We start from the raw sequence: 15,669 nt of genomic DNA on the forward strand, positions 1-15,669 counted from the left end.
GGCATTTATGAGTTTGGGGGTACGTGGATGTGCCGATTCTTGAAAGGTAAGTTTATTTACTCTGGGTGGCGTAGAAAAAATGTTGGTAGCACCTCCGGTAGCCCCATCTGGGGTATCGGGCGTGAAAGGATTCGTTGAACGCGATACAGCAACTATAGGTGTGGACACAGCTATAGAAGTAGCTGTAGGAACCGATGTGGAAACAGATGTGCTTGCCGGAACTTGTGTCAGGATTTGTTGCTGTAGAGATACAGGATCTTGGCGTTGAACCTCCCTGGCAGGCGGTCTATGTGGGGCGGGGTTAGCATACTCGGGAGCTGCGTCATCTAAATATGAGGAAAGGAAAACATCTTCTGCTGTTCTAGGATGCCCCTTAGGATGCATTTTTATTGGGAACAATGGGGGTGGCAAGTCTTTTGGTATCTCCGGAGTAGCCTTAGGTAATCCCTCGGCCAGGAGGGGATACATACCATTCATAAGGGCATTTCTTTGTCTATCTACTTGTTCTGATTTCACTCGTGTACCTTCTTCAATTAATAGATTTTCTCGGACTTTATTTGAATTCTCTTTATTTTTCTCTTCCTGTCGGAGTGCTTTTTCTGTACGTCTATGAGATTCTTTACGCCATAACTCAACGGCGTCTTTCTGTGACTGTCTGGCTTTCCTTTTCCATAACTCTTCCTCTACTTTCATGATGCACTCTGCATCCCAGGTCCCAGCTGCGGGCCACCTCTGACTTTCTGGTAATTCCTTGGTGTAGTCTACCCATAAATCAAGAAATAATATAGCGTCTAAGCCGTGTTTATGATACATGAAGTACCCTGGAGTGTCCCTAGGAGGGATAGGAACAGCTTCTTCGAGCACCCCTTTTCTAGTTGTGATCTGTCTTAATTTCGAAAAGAGCGGCATATTGAGAACTGATCTGATACTTGATCTTGAACAAACTTAATACGATAAACACAATAATGAACAGTCATTCACACCACAATATGCAGGACGTATTAACACATTTAACATTTAACATTTAAATGAGCAACAATGATGATGACGATCTAAGGAAACTTAATCACTAAACATAATACTCGGCATTAACTGAATTTTCTGAATTTATATACTTGATATACTAGATATACTGCTGAACAGTACAGATACACTGCTAAAACAGTGCAGACCGGATTTGTGTACCCAAACCCGTCTTGACCGGCACAACCTATGTGCACGTCAGAACGCCTCCCCAGTAATGGTACTCACCGGGTAGCTCGGAACGGAAGGCCTCGGAACGGAACTGAACTGGACCGGACTGGACTCGACTCGAAAACTTCGGACACTTCGGAACATCGGAAACCTCGGAACTTCGGAACTTCGGAACTTGGTGGGCCTCTGTGTACCTCGGATCTTGCTCTCTCAGCTAGGCTCTGGTCGGGATACTTCGCACTTCTCACCGCCTCGTCTGGGTGTTGATCGCAGCCTCAGTCGCCCCCGCTTGACCGGAGGGAGATACAGGAAATCCTGCTGGTACGCGTTGTTGTCCGTCCAGCTGTGGCAGGAGACCGGGCCTGCAACGCACCGCCGGCGCGTGAGATGAGAAAGTGTCCCTGTTCGGGCGCCATTCATGTGGTAAATAATTTAATTACCGGGACTTAATTTGATACAGAAACATAATAAAAATAGCTCAGTAAATAAGAGGCAGAATCCGTGGTATTAGAGGTTCGGAATGGGCTTTATTCCAATGGACGATTCGAATCGGTGACTCCAAGTTCCATCACCACGGAGGTTCAGGAAGTGAAGTACATACTTTATTGATAAGTAATCACTTTTATACAATAGGCATTACAATGAAGCAAATGCAGGAGGCGTAACAATTCATAATGTAGATAAAACATACATACGTAGCAAAAGTAGGCGTAACTGGGTGTGACTAAAGAACGTCATCAGGTGTGATGTCATAATAGGGTGGTTCCATGAAAGAATTTCGCAATGTCAGCAGAAATACTTGGCAGAAATGCGCGCGCAGCAGCATGACGTGTGATTGACGTGCAACTAGGGGGTGAAGGGGACTTGACATTTAGCTCTACATATGGCGACAGAAGTCTGGAGGGTCAAGTCAACCTAATCCCAAATCATATCTAACATCTTATGTTTAAAGAACTATGTTATCCAAAAGAGAGGTCTCTTAGAGTAGAATCTTGTTCTATACTGACTATACTGACTGTTAGTGCGTGTACAAGCGTCTAAGTGTCTACACTAGATGCGAGGGCAGAAGTCTTCCATAATAATAGGGCTATGAATTACTTGCATAAAGACAGAGAAGCCGGGCCTTTGCTCGGTAACTGGAAGAATGTTTACTTAAACTACTAGACAGGAATGCATTGGGCAGGGAGCGGAGCAGATAATTTCGAAGGTGAAATACAGTTTTTGGCAGGCAACAGGCTGATGTCAGGCATCGTGAGCTGCGCAGGGAATGAGACAAAATTCATGGTCACAGATGCAGGCTCAGACTGGAGCTTTCAGAGGCAGAAGGCAAGAAAAGCTTGATGACAGAATCAGGGCCTACTTGCCTGGACTGTAAAATGGCATAAGTGAACCATATAAAGCCGGTGGCCTTTCATACTTAGGAATGGAATATCCGGCCTATTCATGGCGGATCTGACAGAGGACATGTTGACGGTGGACGCACATGTGTTTGCGTCTTCATAACTGGAACTGGAGGGAACATACATGTACTTGTGATTCATACATGAAACCGTTGGGGTCCAAGATAGGGGACATAACTGATCGGAAAAATCCATATTTCCACAGAACGGAGGCTACATTATGCATTATTCTTTTAATGCAGTCCAAGCAGCCGCATACATCACAATATTAAAAGGTTCCAGAACAGAACATTAGCAACACATAATAGGCATGAGCCATCAACAATCTGCCCCCTTTAAATGCGGCTCCAAGCAGATAAGTTGACTTTACTATTACCATCTACCTGTAATTACCTCTATCCTTTTGTCTTTAGATATCCTTCTTGTGGCTTAACCCCACCCCTGCCTCTATACCAATCTCCAGTTTATGGAGATATCCCTCTCCACTCCTTTTCCATAGCCTCAACCCCTCTTACGTACATCCAGCCTTCTGCCCTTCCTAATCCCCACCGTCATTTTCCCTCAAGAGTATTAATTACTGTATTGTATATTGCATTAGTATTAAGTACTGTTTTGTACATGTATACCTAGACCTATGGGAGGTCCTAGCACCTCATCGAATCTGGAAGGTCTTAGCACCTCAACTACTAATGGAGGTCACCGCACCTCGAACTCACTGGGTGTCCCTAGGGGCACAACTTATTTGGGTGTCCTTGGTGGCACAAAACATCTGGGTGTCCCTAGCAGCACAAAATATCACAGTGCTCACTACAATATGGAAGACAACGAGTTTAATGATGACGAGTCCTCAGATATTCCTGATGAGTATTGAAGTACTGGGTTTTTCGGAATCCAGCGGTGCCAGGGGACACACCCAAAGACTTCGAGTTCTTCCTGTTTCAGACTACAGAAACACAGAGTCTTCTAGGTGAAGTCAAAGATCGAATTTATTGGCTGCAGCCAGTAACAGATATCCTAGAAGTACAACACGGTGTATATTCTCAGGAGACTGCTCCAACTTACAAAGCCGGCCTTCTCTTTTATACAAAATATTATGCTTCAGGCAAACATTCCTTATTTTACAGTAAACCATTCACATATTTCCACTACAAAGAAAAAGCAAAGTCATGATGACAAGCCCATTGTCCAGCCCTTAATCAATTACCCGGCAAGGCTTATTGCTTCCATCAGATATCGACAGACCCTCAATATAAACGGGCACCTCCTCCTCGTAAAGCAAGTCATAAAGAAGGAAACAGGGACAGGTGTGTAGAAGATTAACCATGGTTTGTGTGTGATCAAAGGGTTTTACGATATGTTGGGCCTTGATACTAATCTCGCTCGACCCCTGGGAAATGAACTGGTCGAACAGGTTTGGCTTCGGGCAGTGGAGTCAGCTTGCCCAGGTCACCGAAAAGTCGACGAAGGTGTGCGTGTCTTTCAGACCCATGCTTGGCTTTAGTTCTGGGCCTATGTGAGGGCAATCACAAAATGGCTGTCGTTCTAAAATGGAACCCGAGGGATGAGAACGGAAACTATGATTTCAGGGTGATTTCTTCACCCGAACATGGCGAAAATGCTCATGCATAGTATCCTAATCATTTGCGGTCTGCTGATACCCAAATTGTCATGATACGACGATGTTTATAACACGGGTCCAAAGTTTAAAGTACCACAGACCCTCCTTTTGCCCTTACATAGGCAATTAACCTATACTCACGCCAGTCTGAGTCCAGGTCTGAATCCAGGTCTATATTCATAAAGTCATTGAGGTGTTGCTGTAGCATCATCCTATTACTTAGCTCGTCCCTTGATACAGGTTTCCTTACACACGATGTAGCACAGAGGCCACATATTGCAGGAGCACACTGTATACACAGACAGAACAGGAAAAGAATGGCTAAGATCATCCCAATGAATATCAGAATTTTCCATCCCCAGGTGGATATCAGTTCCCAGAACCACCCCATCAATGACCAATCTCCTTTATCCTCGTGGATAGATTCGGAGATCTTATGCAGTTTGGAAATGGCCTGGTAAACTGTCGGAGCGTTATCTGGAATGAAAACACAGCAACTTGATTGGATCACTGTACATACCCCACCTCGGTCTGCAAGTATGACGTCTAATGCGACCCTGTTCTGAAGAGTCATAAGGCGATCCAACTGGAGCTCAGCAGTCAAATTACTAAGGGCACCGGCGGTTTCCACTACCGTGGATTCAACCACCCTTGTCAATTGCCTTATGTTCCTGCTGTTAACCATAGGACCCCAAAACGGCAGAGAACTCTTCACGAAACCTCCAAACTCTTGTCCTGCAGTGTCATCTTGACTGATGACACCTCTAACTATCCTTGTCTTATAGTAATCTGCCGCGGCCGTGTAGGTGGGAGGCAACAGGAACGAAACAAAACATGTGCCCGAGAAGTCAGGGGGCAACCATGTATAGGCTCTATTATGGCAGATGAAATAGGTACCCTTAGCTGCTAAGAACGAAGGGGAAGTCTGAGATGTAAAGACATATGTCTCAGTGCAGATACTTCTCCCTAACTGAGCTCTGGGATTCTTGCCATTACCTTGCAGACATAGGTGACCCTGATGGGGTACAAACCAAATCGGGGAGGATCGCCTTTCTCGCTGGTTCTCACTCAGAGCAGCTCCATATCCTGTTATGTTCCATCCAATATATGCTAGTGTCTCATCTCTCGGGATCGTCTCATAGGAAATGTCTTCCTTAATCATATTTACTATACCCTTAACTAGAGCACTATTCTTAGCATTATCTTTCACAGAACGTAGGGGGTTGGCTTCATGAGCGCATATGAATATCGTTCTATATGCCCACACAGAACCATTATGGCTGAAAGGTAGGACTAGATAAGGGATACCTTTATCAGTAGTATGCGGCATAAGACCACACACCCAACAGTTAGTTGTGTTAACTACTAATTGGTGTTGGTGTAAAAGCTGAATGAATGAATTATTGACGAATTCTAATCTTCTAGCAGATTCGTGTTCAGGCAGGGGGTGAAAGGAATGCGAGGAAACAGTAGAAGGAGGTATGGGCTGTGCAGTGGGTGCAAATGTCACTTGAAAAGAGAATAAAACATATCCTATTAAAAACGTCATTATACTAAGCAACATGAAAATACATATCATCAAAAATCGTTTCTTTGTCATCATTGTACACATTCTGGCTTTAAAGTTCATCTGTTTGGCAGGTCTCTCATTCTCGAAAAACTCCATCCTCTCTAATTGCTGCTCGTGGTGGTAGGGTGTTCTATGCTAAGGAATGCTTCTGTCAGTCCAGGGCAACTCCCTTAGACCGACCAGAACTGTCGACCTAACGTCTTCAGCTGCACTCCAAAGACTTGGGCAACCATGACCCTGCAGCTGAACCCGGATGGCGGTTCGAAAAAAACACAAAAATAAGCAAGTTTCTCAGATGAGAGAGCTGCACTTTCAAAAATAGCAAAGAAAAAAAGAATTGTATTTGTCCATAGTTCTCGACCTCAGATTATAGCGATTCTTTCCAGATACTGTCTGATCTTGGAACAAGAGTTCAGGCTCTGTAGTGTCTAATCGAATTGACGGTGGCACAGCTTCTTGCAGAATGTCGTCACTTTCTTTCTCAGAAATTGTTCCTTTTACATGTGCATTGCTAAAAGGCAGAAAACGAGGCACAATCTCAGTTTCGGAGTCAGCAATTCCCTCCTGGACCCACCCGTCGTATGGTAGAGGCAAAGGGACCCTCTTGCAGTGTACGCCGTGAATCCAGTTCTTTTTCCCTTTTACTCGAACAGCTGACCTCGTTGAAAGAAGAACGAGGTGGGGGCCGGTCCAACGGGGCTCATCATTCTTTGTCCTCTTGAAGTTTTTGACCAGCACCCATGATCCAGGATTGATAGGATGTCCTGGAGTTTCAGAGACCTGAGGCAGAGTATCATGCACCTGTTGGTGTAAAACACGCAATTTAGCCGTCAATTCATACAGATAATCAAGTAATACGGGGTGTTCGATCTCACTGAATTTTGTCGGCCTTGGCACTCCCCATATGTTGGCCGGGCGGCCGAACACAATTTCATAAGGACTAAGTCCCACTCGCGAATGCACAGTCATTCTCGTTGATAGGAGTGCTAAAGGCAGAGCGTCAGGCCATTTAAGACCAGAGCTCGCTTGAATCTTGGCCAGCTTCAATTTTAAAGTGCCATTATAACACTCTACTAGTCCAGCTGATTGGGGGTGATTTGCAGCTTGAAACTTCTGCTGAATACCTAACCCTTCACATACTTTCTTCATCACACGACCCACAAATTCACTCCCATTATCACTCCAGACCATTCTCGGCATTCCAAATCTGGGGAAGAATTCTTTGACAAGGGCTTTAGCTGTGGATAAGGCAGTGTTGTCTTTTAAGGGATATGCTTCTACCCATCTTGAAAAGGCACAAACAACAACGAGTACGTATTTCAAATTGTTGCACCTTTCCATGTGGATAAAATCTAGCTGCAAAACCTCGAACGGATACGTTGGAGGCGCGAAATGACCAGCTGGAGTTGGGGTTCCCCTACCAGGATTGTATTTCAGACACACCATGCAATTTCTGACCACATTCTCTGCACATTTAGGAATTCCAGCATTTTGCCATACTGGAGCCAACAACTTACAAATCCCTTTCACACTGATATGAGCCATTCCATGTGCCATCGTAACCACTGGAAGTACATACGCATCAGGCAACAACCATCGCTGATGCTCTGATAAGTCAATCCAACAACCATTCGAGTCCAATTTACCCTTGCTTTCTCTCCACATACTCAATTCTTTCTCTGAAGCTTCGGCTTGAAGGGACTTCACATTCTCTATCGTGTCTTCACACATTCCAACATCACCAACCCATCTTGCAGGGCCCACAACATACATTTGATTCTTCACATCCTTTGCTGTTTCTTTAGCGATTTCGTCAGCAAATGCATTACCACGACCAACATCATCGGTAACCTTCTTGTGTGCACTGCATTTCACAATCGCGACTTGTAGTGGCAAGGTCAGTGACTCAAGAAGCTCATTCACCAACTGACCATGCTGTATTTTAGTTCCATGTGAAGTCAGGAACCCACGTTCTTTCCACAATCGTCCAAAACGATGAGCCACACCAAACGCATACTGACTATCAGTATATATGGTTACTTTCATTCCTTTCGACAACACACACGCTCTCGTAAGTGCAATCAACTCAGCTGCTTGAGCTGAATTATGTGGTATACGTGCAGTTTCAACAATCGTATGCAAAGTCGTGACAGCATATGCTGCAGTCGTATCACCATTCGGAAGCTTGAAGCATGAACTATCCACCCATAAGGTACCATCACACTCTACAAGAGGAGTATCTTTAAGATCTACTCTCCCTTTCGTTTCTTCTTCTGTCCTAAGAAAACAATCATGCTGTTCAACATCATCTGTCTCTACTGGAATCGGCAATAACGTGGCTGGATTTAACGTATTGCACCTCTTTATGTGCACATGACTCGCTAACAGTGTCAACTCGTAACCTGACAATCGAGCGCTGGTTAAGTGCTGTGTCTTGGTCCTGTGTAACAACGTGTCCACTGCATGTGGAACCATCAAAATCAACATGTTATTCATTACTAATCCAGCAGACTGTCGAATAGAAACAGCTGCTGCCGCTGTGGCTCTCAAACAACTTGGCAATGCTTTAGCTACCGGATCCAAAGTCGACGAAAAATACGCGCATGGACGCTGCTTGTCCCCAAAAGACTGTGTCAGCACTGATAATGCACAACCTTCTTTCTCATGGACATACAGTGTAAAAGGCTTACTGTAGTCGAGGGTACCCAACACAGGAGCTTAACACAATGCATTACGCAATTCGGAAAAACTTTTCTGACAATCTTCAGACCATGGAACGGGATTCGGTGTATCTTTACAGGTTAATGCTACCAAAGGCTTGGCCAGCAAAGAGAAATTCGGTATCCACTGCCTACAGTATGATGTAATGCCCAAGAAAGCACGTACTTCTCTCTGTGTTTTTGGCACACTCAATTTTACAATTGCCTGAATTCTTTCTGGGGTCAGTTTCCTTCCCTCCTTCGATAAGAGATGACCTAAGTAGGTCACTTCTTATCGACAATATTGTAGTTTTGAAAGAGACACTTTGTGATGCAAATCAGACAAATGACGCAACAATGACAAGGTGGCTTCTTTACAAATTTCTTCAGTATCTGTGGCTATTAGTAGATCATTGACGTACTGTATGAGGGTAGCGCCATGAGGTAAAACAATTTCATCAAGCTGTGTTTTTAAAGCCTGACTATATATTGACGGACTTTCACAGTAGCCTTGAGGAGCGCGTTTGAAGCGGAAGCTTCGACCTCCTAGACTGAAACCAAAAATATCTCTGCTCTCCTCGGCGATCGGGATGCTGAAGAAAGCATTCTTCAAGTCAATCACCGAGAACCAAGTGGCGGAAGCTGGAATCATAGTCAATAGGGCAGTGATATCAGGAACAACTGGAAACTGTGGCACAACTATTTTATTAACCTCTCTAAGATCAATCACGAATCTGTAAACAGGTGGCTGAGAAGGGTCAGTACGTTTCAAAACAGGCAGAACAGGACTATTGCAAACGTTGCCTCTTGTCTCTTCAATTACATCTTTTTCAATTAAATCATAAATGATTGCTAGCAACGCCTTTTCACCTTCACTAGAGATCTTGTATTGGGGAATGCGTGGCAATTTAACATCTGTTTTCAATGTCACAACATATGGCGGTATTTCCAAAAGACCCACATCGTTAGGACCAGTAGCCCAAAGAGTATCAGGAAGAAACGACAATTCGGTTGGGTGTTTATCCTTCGACAAATATATTGGAGAGGTCACTTTCCTACCCAGTGTAAGTTGTACTCCCGAAGGAGAACAATATAATGTCGCATACAATCTTTTCAACAAATCCAATCCCAACAGGTTTTCACCGCAACCTGTTGTCAGGATAAGGGGTGCTTCCAATTCACACGGTCCAACAGAAAGGGACATAGGACTAGAGATCGGATTCCTAACCGGGCCGCCAGAAAAACCTACTGAAACATTCATCTTGCCAGACAAAGGTGCGCCAGGGAGTTTTGATTGCATAATAGAACTCTTTGCAGCACCAGTATCCAACAGAAAAGGTTCTGACACACCTGATGTAGTCACCTTAACATACGGTCCACCTTGATCTACTGGAACTGAAACAACTCCCTCTCTTTGTCTATGGCTGCCCTAGCAATCATTACCTTCCATATTCTTATCTTCCGCAAAATAATCGTCAGCATAGTACTGAGCCGTCCTACCAGACGCATTATTTTGCTGGTCGTAACTATTCATTGAATTCTGAGATGGAAGGGGACGAGCGTTCTGGGGAACACTTCCACGTCCTCTACCTCTAGGAGCCTGTTGAACACCTCGACCTCTTGCGCCAGAAGCACCATTTGTACGCTGTAACAAAATAGGACAACTATACTTGAAATGACCCTCTTCTTTACAATATGAACACTGATTGGGACCTACCGGAACACGTCGTTGAGAATACTCGAACCTTTGCGAGTTTCTCTGAAACTGCTGAGGTTGTTGATAGTTACTTTGACCACCACGCGGCGGGTAAGCCTGTTGTAAAAGAACCTTCGTCTTTAGTTCTTTAGTTTTCTTGTCTGCTCTATCCTTCTCATCTTTATCCCTATTTTCGTAATACTGTGCAGTAGCCAATATTTGCGCTGAAGAGGAAACGGCCCAAGAACTCTCTGAATCTTTCAATTTCTTACACAGCTCGGGAAGCAAATTGTGCACAAACTTGTCAACAAACAACCGTTGACCACCTTCTGTACTCATATCTTGACCACTGTGGTCGATAAACGTTTCCTCAAATCTAGTGAAGAAATCAGACACAGTTTCATCTTTCTTCTGCTTACACGCAGACAATTTATCCCAATTCACACGCATCGCAGGCATTAAAGTCTTCATGTAAGTAATGATCCTAGCAGGAAGTTCCGCTACCAAAGGCTCAGGCTTGGCACCACCTACTTGTCTATCATTTTCAGCACTAATGTTAGCCCATGAGTCTCCTAGCTCTTGCGCGTGATCTGTATTGCGAATCACTCCCCACAAAGGCTGTGGAACAACATTCCCAAATAACATGTCTATGTCGGCTAAATTCATAACACATGAGTCTGCAGTCTGTGCTAATTCCTTATAATATCCTGCAGGATTTTTACGGGGGTCAGGCAAAGTCTGCTTAAGGGCTAAAACTTCAGATCACTTCCAAGGAACATGTACCCAAACACGCTGGAAATGAGCTGGCATAGCAACAATACCTTGAGCGGCATCAGCCGCAACCGCGTCCTTCCATACCGGAGGGACTTCTCTCATAGGGTATTGTCTTACCTTTTTATCAGATGGGTCATGTTCAAACAATGACTTAGAAGGACCCTCAATCCTAAAATACAACAATGTCGCAACCGCTTTCTTAACATCGGGACCCACAATTGTGCCCTTTTCAAATTCAAATCGTACACGGCATAACTCCTGTGGATTCGCTTCCAAATCATTATCCTCCAATTCCTCACAAAGGAAAACACACATCTTTTCAAAAACGTATCTCTGTTTCGGTGCTTCCCATTGACGGAAGGCATCCATAATAGAACCCACATCATACCGTGAAGGGTAGATAACCCATCTACGCGCTTTTCGGTCAAACATTTCTTTCTCTCGAGAATTAGGCAGTTGACTAAGTGTCTTCTTACGTCTTGAATCAGGGGTCACACTAGTGGACCCGAAGAGAGGAGATATAAGGCTAGCAACAGTAGCAGTCATTCTCTGTCGCATAGAAGGAGAAGTTGACAAAAGAACGGGAGGAAAAACAGAGGGAAACAAGGCAAATGCAGATGCAGACGCAGAGGCAGTATCGGGAACACCACCAGAAGAGTCGGTTGGTTCCATAGGCAAAGTCCTAGGAAGTACAGGTGGAGTAGACAGCAAAGTCGGCGGCCCTTGAGGGGGCTGCACCATAGGAGTAGGAGACAGCTGAAGAGGAGCTGGTGGTTGTGGAAGAACTTGAGGCACAATATTTGGGGGTTGCACAACTAAAGGTTGCGGTGGTGCTGTAGCACTCTGCACATAAGGGGGTGGTGAATTCAACAAGTGTGACATTAAAGGGTCTTTCTCCATTTCTTTTGACGCATCTTGCTGAAGAAGCGGCAAAACTGGATAACACTTATCGATCACCATGTTACGTTGCCTGTGCAACTGCTCACTCATCTGTTCTTCTTCATTATCTTTAAACTGCATAGCAGCTTGCATTACCGTAATACCCTTTTCTCTCTTATTTCTTTTCACTAATTTAATTTCCTTCTGTTTGGCTTCCTTACGCCATAGGCGGAAAGAGTCAAACATCGCCGGCTGGGCTTTCTTCTTAAAAAGTTTAACCTCCAAATTATCCAGAATCTCTGTGTCAAAACTACCATTTTGGGGCCACTTTAAAACACCATCTTTCCTGGTGTATCGGATCCATACTTCATTATATGCGAGGGGGCCTATGCCATGTTTCACATATAATTCATAAGTTGGAGTTCCAATCGGAGGAACCGGACACGAGTCCTCCAATCGGGAATCCCTATTACAACCAAGACAAAACAAATTTCCAAGTCTGCTAAGACCAGGCATCTTCGCTCTCTAGACTAGCTTCAAACTTCAAAGGATTATCGAATACGATAGTCTCGTGAATACACGAGTCCCTCGGCTTTGGTACTTGCAAGTTCCAAATCAAAGATCCCAAGGGGATACCAAACTAAGAACAAAACTAAGGACTGGGAGACGCTCCACTTATACTTAACTGAGGTATCGATGACGTCACCAGAAGAGTCATCTATCGTTTCGCTCTACCAAATCATCAAGGGTCCAAAACAGGGCGATAGTCAGGGCAGCAGTCCTTCGTAGCCGTTGGGAAGCGGGGAACCTCGCAGCAAAGACTTTCGGCCCACGTCGACATGCAGGGGTCGATGAAGTGGCGGCCTTCCTCCAGAATTTTCACACGAAGCTCCTCACGAACCTCTGGCTTGGACCGGTACCGCTGAAATCGCCCAACGTTGGGCGCCAACTGAAGTACTGGGTTTTTCGGAACCCAGCGGTGCCAGGGGACACACCCAAAGACTTCGAGTTCTTCCTGTTTCAGACTACAGAAACACAGAGTCTTCTAGGTGAAGTCAAAGATCGAATTTATTGGCTGCAGCCAGTAACAGATATCCTAGAAGTACAACACGGTGTATATTCTCAGGAGACTGCTCCAACTTACAAAGCGGGCCTTCTCTTTTATACAAAATATTATGCTTCAGGCAAACATTCCTTATTTTACAGTAAACCATTCACATATTTCCACTACAAAGAAAAAGCAAAGTCATGATGACAAGCCCATTGTCCAGCCCTTAATCAATTACCCGGCAAGGCTTATTGCTTCCATCAGATATCGACAGACCCTCAATATAAACGGGCACCTCCTCCTCGTAAAGCAAGTAATAAAGAAGGAAACAGGGACAGGTGTGTAGAAGATTAACCATGGTTTGTGTGTGATCAAAGGGTTTTACGATATGTTGGGCCTTGATACTAATCTCGCTCGACCCCTGGGAAAGGAACTGGTCGAACAGGTTTGGCTTTGGGCAGTGGAGTCAGCTTGCCCAGGTCACCGAAAAGTCGACGAAGGTGTGCGTGTCCTTCAGACCCATGCTTGGCTTTAGTTCTGGGCCTATGTGAGGACAATCACAAAATGGCTGTCGTTCTAAAATGGAACCCGAGGGATGAGAACGGAAACTATGATTTCAGGGTGATTTCTTCACCCGAACATGGCGAAAATGCTCATGCATAGTATCCTAATCATTTGCGGTCTGCTGATACCAAAATCGTCATGATACGACGATGTTTATAACACGGGTCCAAAATTTAAAGTACCACAGTATATACTAGACCTTGATGAGGACGATCAAGAATTTTACAGTCCGGAGGAGGAACTCCCATCATCCTCAAAGGACAACATCCTTGACCCATTGGGGGACGAAATGTTTTCCCCATTAAACCTAAAACACCCAAGAAGTTCCGAGTGGTAGCCACAAGACCACGTTGCACAATTCATCCCAAAATAGCTAAGAAACCTCTTAGAGAGGGACACTCAGAATATTCTTAGAGCCGAGTGCTCTAGACCATCTATTGAGGACAAGACCTGCCATACCCCCAACTTGGACCCGAGCTGATTAAATTCCTTTTCAAGCTCGGAGGAGATCCAAGGAAAGGGTTGGAAAGATCCCTGAAAGGTTGCCAGGACCGTCTTCTCGACGTCCTGGGACCGTTAGCTAGAATCATAGATTCCGCAGAGGAAAGCCACATCAATGGCACACCTCTTAACACCGAGCTGATCAGGGGCTGGAGCCAGAGAGCACTGATACTCCTGGGTAATACAAACGCAAGCCTCAACGCAGAAAGACAAAGAGTGGTTCTGACTAAAATAAATCCCAAACTCAGTGATATGGTGGACAGCGAGCCATCACAAAACCCAAAAGGATTACTCTTTGGCGAAGATCTTATTAAATCCTTGGGGAAGTACGTGTCTACATTCACTGCCTTGGATAAGGCCCAACAGAATATCTGTTGAATCTTTAAACCTAACCTTTTTGGCTGGGCCGGAAGAAGGGGCCTCTCTTCCGGCTGCTTTAATCAAAAGCCCAATTCGAGATCCTGTGGCTACGGAAGAGGGTACTACCAGTACAACGCTCCTCAACTCTACCCCCAGAGAGGCAGAGGACCCCGCAAGAGGGTTTAGATCCTGCAGAAACTCCAACTCGATCAACCCTACAAGTGAGTACTCTCCCCCCTCTCCTTCCCCTTCTTTCCCCCAAAAAGTGGGAGGCAGACTCAAATATTTTTAACAGAATCGGAGATTGAGCACTCAAGATCCTTGGGTTTTAAATACCATCAGGGGATTTTCAATAGACTTTACGCAAACACCTACACAGACCTCTTTCCCGAGAGACATACCTTTCTCTCTAGATCACCAAAAAATAATAGAGGAGGAGATCTCCTCCATGCTCCAGAAAGGAGCAATAATAGGGGTCCCCCTAGAAGCATCAAGATTCATAAGCACACTCTTTCTTGTGGAAAAAAAGGACAAGGGTTGGAGACCTGTGATAAACTTAAGAGAACTAAACAAGTATTTGGTTTACAGACACTTCAAGATGGAGGGCATCCACCTACTGAGGGACCTACTATTGGAGGGAGACTGGCTAGTCAAATTGGACCTAAAAGATGCTTACTTCACCATTCCAATGGTTGCAATCCACCAACCCGTTCTCCAATTTCTGTGGAAAAACCACCTATGGCAATTTCAGGCAAACCCCTTCGGACGCTCTTCTGCCCCTTGGTGCTTCACCAAGGTCATGAGAACTATCGCCTCATTCCTGAGAGAAAGGGGTATTCGTCTGATCATATACCTAGACGACATTCTCATTATGTCGCAAGACCTCTCACAAATAATTCAAGATCTGAAGACTGAAACGAATCTCCTAGAAAGCTTAGGATTCATCATAAACAAAGAAAAATCTATCTTCACTCCTTCCAGAACTCTTGAGTTCCTAGGTTTTACCGTAGATACAACGAGATGTTTCCTCTTACTCCCTTCCAAGAAATTACCAAAATCAGGAAGGAAATAAGACATGTCCTGAAACAAAAAGACTTATCTCTGAGGGAATTAGCCAGATTACTGGGTCTTCTCTCTTCCTCCATCCAACCCATCTTTCCTGGCCCCCTAAACCATCGGGCTCCCCAAAGGGTAAAAGCAAGAGCCCTAAGATCCGGCCTCTGGTACGGAGATCGGATTACTTTGGATCAGGAGGCCCAATCGGAACTAACCTGGTGGCTCGAGAACCTAGACGCTTGGAATGGCAAAGCGATCTTTGGGTCAAAACCAGAGTTTGTTTTAGAGTCAGATGCCAGCCTTCATGGCT

At 44.8% G+C, this 15,669-nt stretch overlaps 1 protein-coding gene and 1 pseudogene across 2 annotated transcripts in view; one reads left to right on the forward strand and one right to left on the reverse strand.

The window, feature by feature from the left end:
• Positions 1-15,669, forward strand: part of CLYBL (citramalyl-CoA lyase) — a 2,027,539-nt gene that overhangs the window by 703,389 nt on the left and 1,308,481 nt on the right. The window lies entirely within an intron of this gene.
• On the reverse strand, positions 9,911-12,346 carry LOC146805114 (uncharacterized; annotated as a pseudogene).

This window comes from Triturus cristatus, chromosome 8 (assembly GCF_964204655.1).
Source record: "Triturus cristatus chromosome 8, aTriCri1.1, whole genome shotgun sequence".
NCBI classification, from domain to species: domain Eukaryota; kingdom Metazoa; phylum Chordata; class Amphibia; order Caudata; family Salamandridae; genus Triturus; species Triturus cristatus.